Here is an 8,925-nt window from a genome sequence, read left to right on the forward strand (position 1 = left end):
ATGGGTCCATGGGGAATTGAGGTTGTGAAAAAAAAAAAAAAAAAACCCCAACAAAACACCACTCTGCTGTGTACATTTGTGTTAAAGCGCCCATGGTATGCTTTTCCTTTTTTTCTGACTTATTTACAATGTTACAAAGGTGAACTATCATCTTAGACGTGACCTAAAGCTAAAAAATGAGGTGTACATATGTTCTAGTATTCACATAAACTTGCCTGACATCCACCGGTGCCATTTTAAAAGTGGAATTTTTCAACTGTGCCTGGTTTTGTGGATCTATTTTACATCCTCCTGCTGCACTGTGACCAGGGATGTGGATAAAAATACAGGGCCTGAGGTTACTGCATGTCCAGGAATGTTCGTGTACAGGGACTTGTTGTTTTACTTGACCAGGTCTAACCTACAGGCAGCTCGCCAGTGAAACACTCTGTGGCAGTGAATGATCAGCTCATCAATGTTTTATTCCCTCGGAGTACAGTACCTGTTTGTTTTGACTGCTTGAGGCCAGTGTGTCTGCTACATGTGATGTGATGTGGGTTAACAAGTGGATTAGCAATCCATGATGTTATTGTTAGTGCTAGCTACCTGTTGGAATTAATTTCACTGCTTTGGGACTGTATGTGGTAGTGTGGGGGAAGATGCAGCAACCACCGGTTGGATTTACCGACCTTGGAGCTACTTGAAAGGGAGTGACGTTTCCACTCCTGGGTGGGACTTGACAGTAGGTTTAAAGAAAAACACGGTGCATGCCTGTTAATGCGTTATTTTGTTAGAGAATTGTTGTAAGGCTGGTGAAGTTACCATGTCTGCATTATGCAAGTTAAAATATGAGGTTTCTCAATTTCTCAACCTCTTTTCATCTGTACATATACCATTGTTTACCTATCTATGGAGGAGAAATTCAAATTAATTAATGCTGTCGCAGTTTGTTGTGCTGTCCACTTTCAGCACAACACCGGCAGCAGGAGTTGTGTGTGTTCTATCTTGTTTTTGGGAAGGTAGGTAGGTAGGTAGGTACTTTAGGAAGAGGCTCTTTAGTTTTATCGTTCTGAAATAATTACAGACTGTTTGGAGTTATGATGGTGCAAAGCTAATCTAGAGGTACCCAAGATTAAACATTCAGTGGCTGGAAATGAGCATGTTATGGGTTATTTAAAGAAGTTGTTTCACATTTAGCTGGTTCCCCCTGTTTCCAGTCCTTATTAAGCTAAGATAAAACAATGGTGGTGTTAGCCTCATACTTAACAGACAGATATGAGAGTAGTGTCAATCTAACTCATGGCAAAAAAAGAAAAACCGGATTTCCAATTTTGTCCAACTATTCATTTAGATGTCACTGCCACAACTGAAGGTTTTGCTCAGACTAACCTCATGGTGCATCATGGTGTTCTCATACATGTTAGAATATGATTTTCTGGAGGAATTAGTTTGTTTATAGATTTTTTTTTGTGAATGTGCATGCATGTAAGGAAATGAGTGCTTCATGTGGATGTGAATGCACTGAAGAATATGTCTTTAACCATGCAAGTGACCCCAGGAGGAATCCCCTCAGTGGGCTTGACTAATTTGGCCATGAGTGTGGCATTAACTACACATTCCTTTCGAAGTGGTGTCTCTGCTTCCCTCTCCCCTCAACAGCAATGTTTTAAATAAACTGAGCACAGGACTGTTAAGAAAGGCCGCCACTTTCTATGTCTGACTCGCGGTACAACCTCCCTTGATGTATTTCCGCTTCTTCTTGGTCTCTCTTTGAAAAACACGACTGCCCAGTTGATTGTCAAAGTGACTAGTATGACATGAATGGAGAAAAATAAAGAAAGTCCTTAGCTCACTTGGGTGAGGGGGAGGGTGATGGTGGTTCTTTATCCTCTAAAAATTAGGGGAAAAGTCAGTGAGCAAAGCCAGCCACCTCTTGACAAGAGTGAGAAAGTTTATATATTCTCTTCCCTCTCTTGCTACCCTAGTGTTGGGTTTCTTATGAAGCCGTGGAGAGACAATGACAGCATACTGGGGATCAAACACTGCTACCCAGGAAATTTTAATCATCAGAACACCACTGGCTTTTTTTCTCATCAGTTGTTGCCTGGCAACAGGTGAGGTAGACCCCAGGTATTCCCTGTGTGTGTGTGTGATATTTCTGTTGGGGAACAGGAGGGAGTGCAGATCAGGGTGTGTATAGAAGACCCTCGGGGTTATTTTATTAATCTGCATGGGGAGTCTTTTCTTTTTCTGCTTGATAAAACCCTTTCTGCTTTTTCTTTCTAGCAGGCAGCCTGTCTGCTCTCGACTTTTGTCCCGTGATCATTCAGCTCTGCAGGGACCCGTGTCAGGCATCCCCCTTAAAGACAGCCTGTGTTAGAGTAGGTGTGGGTATGTGTGAGAGATACAGAATACTGTAATCATTATCAAACGTTTGCAAAGCTGCATCTCTCAGGAAAATCTAGTTTATCATGCAAATACTATAAATCATTTTGTTGACATTTTACCAAAAACATGGTCTAGGAACGGCCTCAAGAAACTGAAAGAAGGCAGATGGCCTGAGCTTTATTTTTCTAGTGAACAATTTCCTCTCAATCTAAGGGGTCCTAATGGAAAGACCCTGAATTTAAACATGTGTGAAAGTACAATTTACCCCTTCACTTCTTAGCTAGGCAGAACAACCCCAGCAAACCACGCTGAAAAGAGAATTTGTATTTTTATGAAACAAATCAATGCATACATTTTTCCAACCAGTGAAAAAATTAGGACTCTTGCCCGCTTCCAGCAAAGATAATTGTTTGCCACATCTGTTCTGCTCACTCAGTTACCAGTGGCTAAAGTCGGGTTGCTGATTTCAGGAAATGTTGAGACAGTGTGGTTTCAACAGTCAACAAATAGCTTCTCAGATGTTCCAAACATTAAGACGCTGGAGTGATGCCTCGCCTGTAACAAACACACCACACTTGGAACACTTCTAATGGATAAGGTCTGTATGTTGCCTATTTCCAGAGTGTTTTGAGTGGATTCAGGGATCGTATTGCAGGGGAAGTATAATTTACAGTATGACAAAACTGTATGTGCAATTGGATCCACAGGAACTAACTGTTCCATATTGAACCATGGGCAGTTATCCAGACAACTTCCACCTAATACAAACAAAACTGAGACTTATGGACAAGACTAAGTATTGTCATTCTAGCAGCTAACATACAAATGTTAAGCAGGTAAAATGTTTCCTGAGTTTCTAAGTTTAGCATGTTAAGAGGGAGATTTGCAGTTATTTGATACTACACTAAAGTATTGGACAAAATAAAATTTTGACCTGATAATGAGAAAAAATACGAGTTATTAAAATTCATCCTGTGGATAACATGAATGGGTGTTTCATGGCATCTAAAGACTGAAACTTCCAAACTCATGGTGGTGCTGTCACTCTAGTCAGTAGGTTTCATCCTCTGGGGACAATGAATATCTGTACACAATTTCCCAGCAATACATAAAAAGTTGACATACATTATTTCAGAGCAGGTGACATTGCCTGCAGAGAAAAAAACATATTTTTACACGCAACTTTTAGATGTTCAATAAACTGAACAGATGTATTGCTGCTTATGTTGCCCCATAAGTGAGGTATCCTGTAAGACATTATATAATATATTTGTCTATGAAAAAAGTAACATTAGTAATGTATCACAGCTGTGATTCTGTTTCATCTTAGTCAGACATTGTTACAGTAACCAACAAAAAAAAAAGAAGTTGTACTCCCAGAGGCCAGCGGCTCTAAAAATTAACAAGTGTTGATTATTTGTGCACAAACAATCCATTTCATGTCTGAAAAGCAGTCATATAAAAATACCCAAGATCCATAAAACAGCAGGATTCAAGGACTGGTGATATTTAAACCCAAAGCTCATAGCAGGGACAATGCAGCTCATCTGCTGTAGCTGTAGAAATAAAAAAAAAAGTAAAATGAAGTTAAACTATAAGCATTACAGAGGGTACTGTGTCTCTGAATGTTCAAGGCTTTAAGTGTAGTGCTGATCTGATTGTAATTTAGCATTCTCTATGGTCTGATCTCATGGACCAAGTCACGCAGGGTTTATTTTGAGCTGAAAAGACAAGCACACAATGGTTCAAAATCAGCAATATGAACCACAACAATTATGGTGAGGTAAAAGTCTGTTGTCTAAGATGTTTCCCATAATTTGTGATTCAAATTGTAATTAGTGCCCACATAGGAAATGACATTTCTTCATCCCTGAAGTCGATGTGAAATACAGTGTTTACCCACAGAGAACTGGATTGTAGCTGGAAGGCACACATGGTCGAACGTATGTGTTGCACATGACGCCAGTAAAACATGATCCTTCATCTGACCAAAAATGAGGGTTGACTACATACAGTGGCTTTTTTAGCCAGTGATATAGCCTCTGTATAAAAGAAAAAGTGGGCTAACTGCAAGACACTGGGCTGTTATTTTATAAATCAAGCTGAATGAGCTGAGCGCACCATTCTGACTACACATATATAGAAAATGCTACCAACATTTTTTAAAGATAAACTCGAAGTTAATATACAAAGTTTGCAAAATGATTTTTGCAACATTTATGCCACAAATATCCACTCGTGACACCTCAAGCCTGACTACAGTTTGGTTATATTTAAGCAACTAAAACTAAAGACTGTTGTCATAGTTTGATATTGCAGTCTTTTTTGTGTACTTATTTGCACCAGCATTCTCAGTGTGTATGAGAAGAGGAGGGAAACACAGACATACAATAGGTATGGTCAGTGGAAATGCTACAAGATTTCAAAATCTCTTTTGAAATCTCTTTTCTTTGTGGTGAACCAAAGAAGGAAACTCCCGAAAACAACCATGAAAACACTTGAAACCACTTCTTGTACTCCCCTAGAAAACATCTTCGATTTATGCTCTTGTAAAATGGACTATTACTAATCATTGTCTCATTATAAGAGCATACTGTGGAAGACCTGGAACAGTTAGTCATTCTGTCAAACTTTGTGTAATTCATAGCTATGTGAATTGTCCACATGCACGAGAAACTGCAGAAAATCTGGTAAATTGACTCATCTTCCTTGGTTTCAATTGTTTTTATTAATGACAGAGGACAGAGCAGAATCACGCAATCAGGATCCCATCTTAGTGAGTTCCAAATGGCATTGAGAGGGTTTTTTTTTTTTTAAACATGATATATTCTCCCAAAGGTAAATTATTACCTCACTGATTCCTGTTAGCATTTTTTCAACCATCCTATAATGTGATTGGGTTATTTTAAAACTGTGAACAACAGTGTCATTAACATTGGTTCAGTGCCTAAAATACCTTCAGCACCGTTCCCAAATGACATGAGTCCTAATGTTTTTTTCTGATACTGCTGTCTTTGCCAGGGCTCCTTTGTAAAAGAGGTTTCTTACCTCAGTGGGATTGCCCCTGGTTAAAGTGGTTAAATAACATTTTTAAAATGAGTTCTAATGTATTTAAATGAACCTAAACTCCAGGAAGAGGCTGAGTTTACTTAGACCAGCCTTTAAGAATCCTACAGTTAGTAGACAAGTACAGAACCCCCCCTCAGAGGAACACTCCTCCAGTTCAAAGGGCAACCTTCTCTGCACATATATAGGCACACAGTGTGGGACTGGCTGTTGGGAAGAACTAATGCAGCACAGATTTGGGCACCCTGAGGAATTGTAGATGGAAATGAGTGATATGGGCAGGTCAGTTGCATTTGGATAATTTGCTTGCCAGGAGATATTCCCATCCTTCAGTGTAACTGAATTGAGCTGGCTCTGATTTTTCACACTACTGACCTTAGATTACTGTAAGTATAATGATATGTGGTTTACAATTATGCATGTTGTTACTTACCTTTTGAAATCAGGGTCAGATCTAAAAAGGTTTGGACAGGGTGGCCAGGCTCGGTCACAGCCTCAGAGAGGGGTGGCACTTTTGAAATGCATGTAAAAAGAAAATTAAACCCCTAGTTGTATAAAATAATAAACCATACATTAGTAAGAATCAAATTGCTTATTTTGTGTTAAACTGGCACACACAGTGCTTTCTTTAGCTAACTTTGGCTGGGCTCCTTATTTACATCTGTCCTGCACAGTCGTCCCACTTGCTCTACAATACAGTCTGAGAAATGAATGCAAATATCATGCATGGCATCAAATAAAAGTAATTTGACCAGTATCAGTTATAAAGCACCAGAAAAATGTTAGTTGTATTTAACGCAACATTTTGCCATTGTTTTTCATTTTACATTCAAGCATCCCATTTTGACTCTGGCAAGGGTGGCACCAGGTGTGGCCAGTAAGATTCTGGGGGTGGCCAGGGCTGGCACCGACCAGTCCTTGGCTCCACTCATGTAGAAAATGTAATTGAACAGAAGAACTATGTTAAGGGACTCAAAGCCAGGGGATTTGTTCACAGGAGGACACACAGACACACACACTCACAGGATATGGTCGATATCAGCCATCTTCACAATAGATTACTCATGCTTACTTCAATGTGGAACTTGCTGGAATTTTGAAATTATCAACAGGTGGCAAACACAGAGAGGTGTGTGTGTGTGTGTGTGTGTGTGTGTGTGTATGTGTCAGAGAGAGAGAGAGAACCAAATATACTGTAGGATGTGGTTTAGGAAACACAGGCACACTCACACATGGCTCGACCTCATTCCCTCTAACAATTTCACGTTGTACAAATATATGACATTACACATTCTATATATATTATTTTTATTTATTTATTTTACAAAATGAGACTAGTGGCTGAATTCACTGTTACTGTCATGTTTAGTTCTGGAAGATAAAAACAATTTTGCCATCTGTGCTCTGGGCCAGGAGGAATATATATATGATCTTTGTGGTCTTTTGCCTTCACAGTGGCTTCAGAGGAGCTTTAAAACAACGCATGCTGGGCCACTTTTTGCTCCAGAGGTGACAACAAGCTCCTGGCTCCTCTGAGAAAAGGTAGGATACTAAAACAACACTGGATGTGTTGTATTATTTTAGTTGTGAAAGGCTTGCACACTGAACTGTAGGAATTTTTAAACACTGCACAGTTTGGAACATGGGTCATAAAATGTAGTTTCCCTATGTTAATTTCCATTCTGTTTACTTTACTCTTCATGTTGTGAATCATTCTGAACCACAACTTAACAATGTTTCATCACATATACAAGCAGCAAGAGAGCAAAAGTGAGGGAGACTGAACGGAAAGCCGAGAAAGAGAAGAGGAATGCAAGAAGAGGCAGACAGACAGAAGAAAGATGAAACAGCATGTGTCTGCAAATAAATCAACACCCACAACAGCCTTGTGTGCCAAAACTGAGTGATGACAACATAGTGAAATTCCCATAGCAACTGACTTAGGTTCAGTTATTACAGAGGAGACCTATCTGAGAAAGTAAACCTTTGTTGCACCTACAGATCAAATCCTACAAAACCTGACAGGATAAAATCTGAGAAGGCACTCCATAAAGAAGGACACTGTCTCACCCTGCAGTATAAGGAGCTGTCTGCAGCTATTTAATCAGAGATGTTTTAGTGCTGGTAGTTAAGTAGTGGAGATTTATATCTGTAAAGAGAGCTGTTGCATGAGAATAGAAAAACACAGCCTTGCTGAACCCAGCATAAAGCAGAGCAGTGCAGATGAGGCTCGGGTTTTACCCCTCTCAGTATCTCATTGCGTTTTTCAAGCTTCCCTCTCCTCATCCTATAACTATATTTGTATCCATTTGTGTGAATATTGAGAATGATCAAACTATTTTACACATCTTCAGTGGAGCAGCAATGCACCTATACAATCAAATGCCAAGGGCTTCATTAAACCAGACACTTCCAAACACACACACACACACACACCCTTCACCCAGATATTTTGAGTTACTCTTGTGTGATTTCACTTCCTGTTGGTTGTTGTGTGCATTGCAGGTCTCAGTGAGGTGTGTCCACATAGTGCAGCTGAGAGTTTTCCCTCAGTCTCGAGCATGTACGATTGCTAGAAAGATAGCAGCTGGTTTAAAGACATTAATGAATATGTTGATTCTAGAGCTGCCTGATGTTTGTTGTCTGCCTGTGGGTTGTAATGATGGATCCTCTCCTCATGAAGAAGTTGGCTTGTTTACAGACATGTGTGCGCTACTACTGCAGTTAGGTCAAGTAAGGGCTCTTCCTTTAGCTATGGCATTTTCCAGTGCAGACATACAGTAGCTGTTCTCTGAGCCAGTCTATTGCTCTGTGGGTAGTCAGTGCTTGAGATGACATGGTTAAAGCACCAATCACCAGCAATGTTGCATTGGGATGTCTCAGCATTTAACCTGATGATGTGATGATTACAGTCTAGCCTAACTTATTAAACCAGTGGCCACACTTATGATAATACAAGTTTTAATTAGGTTAAAAAAACTGTTGCTGCTAGGGGATGCACAGATACAACAGATCTATAATTATCACTTGTCTTTTTATTCACAGCTGTACCATAGCGACACAACACCTTATGGCCATGCTGACAAGGTCTACTGTATGTGTGTGCATGTGAACACACACAGACAACATACCCACTCTTGGAGGAGCAGCTGCTACAGTCAATATGTCTGAAGTTGTAACACAGCTGCAGTAACACATGAATAACAGGTGCCAAGGTGCCCTGGCAAAAAAACCCATAAGGCGTTGATCTTGCATCAGCACCACTGTAGTGATGACACATTTGCACACTCGCTTTAATATGATAATTATATACATAAATAAAAATAAATAAAAAATTGATTTCACACTGTGATTTTTATGTGTGAAAAGTGGTACATAGAGAGATTCATGTGCTCATATCTGAATGCCTGTTCATTTTTTGTATTTAATCTCACCATATATCTTGTTATACATTGGCTCCATCAATCTCTTGCTGTACTTCAGGAACCCTTT

At 39.7% G+C, this 8,925-nt stretch overlaps 1 long non-coding RNA gene across 1 annotated transcript in view; it reads left to right on the top strand.

Moving 5' to 3' along the window:
- The window catches only part of LOC109958231 (uncharacterized), a 25,245-nt gene extending 16,530 nt beyond the window's left edge, over positions 1–8,715 (top strand). The window contains exons 2-3 of the long non-coding RNA XR_002274645.1: positions 6,889–6,975; positions 8,479–8,715. This is a non-coding gene — a long non-coding RNA (uncharacterized LOC109958231). The remainder of the gene's footprint in view (positions 1–6,888; positions 6,976–8,478) is intronic.
- Positions 8,716–8,925: the final 210 nt, after the last annotated feature.

This window comes from Monopterus albus, unplaced genomic scaffold (genome assembly GCF_001952655.1).
Source record: "Monopterus albus unplaced genomic scaffold, M_albus_1.0 scaffold31.1, whole genome shotgun sequence".
In the NCBI taxonomy this organism is placed as follows: domain Eukaryota; kingdom Metazoa; phylum Chordata; class Actinopteri; order Synbranchiformes; family Synbranchidae; genus Monopterus; species Monopterus albus.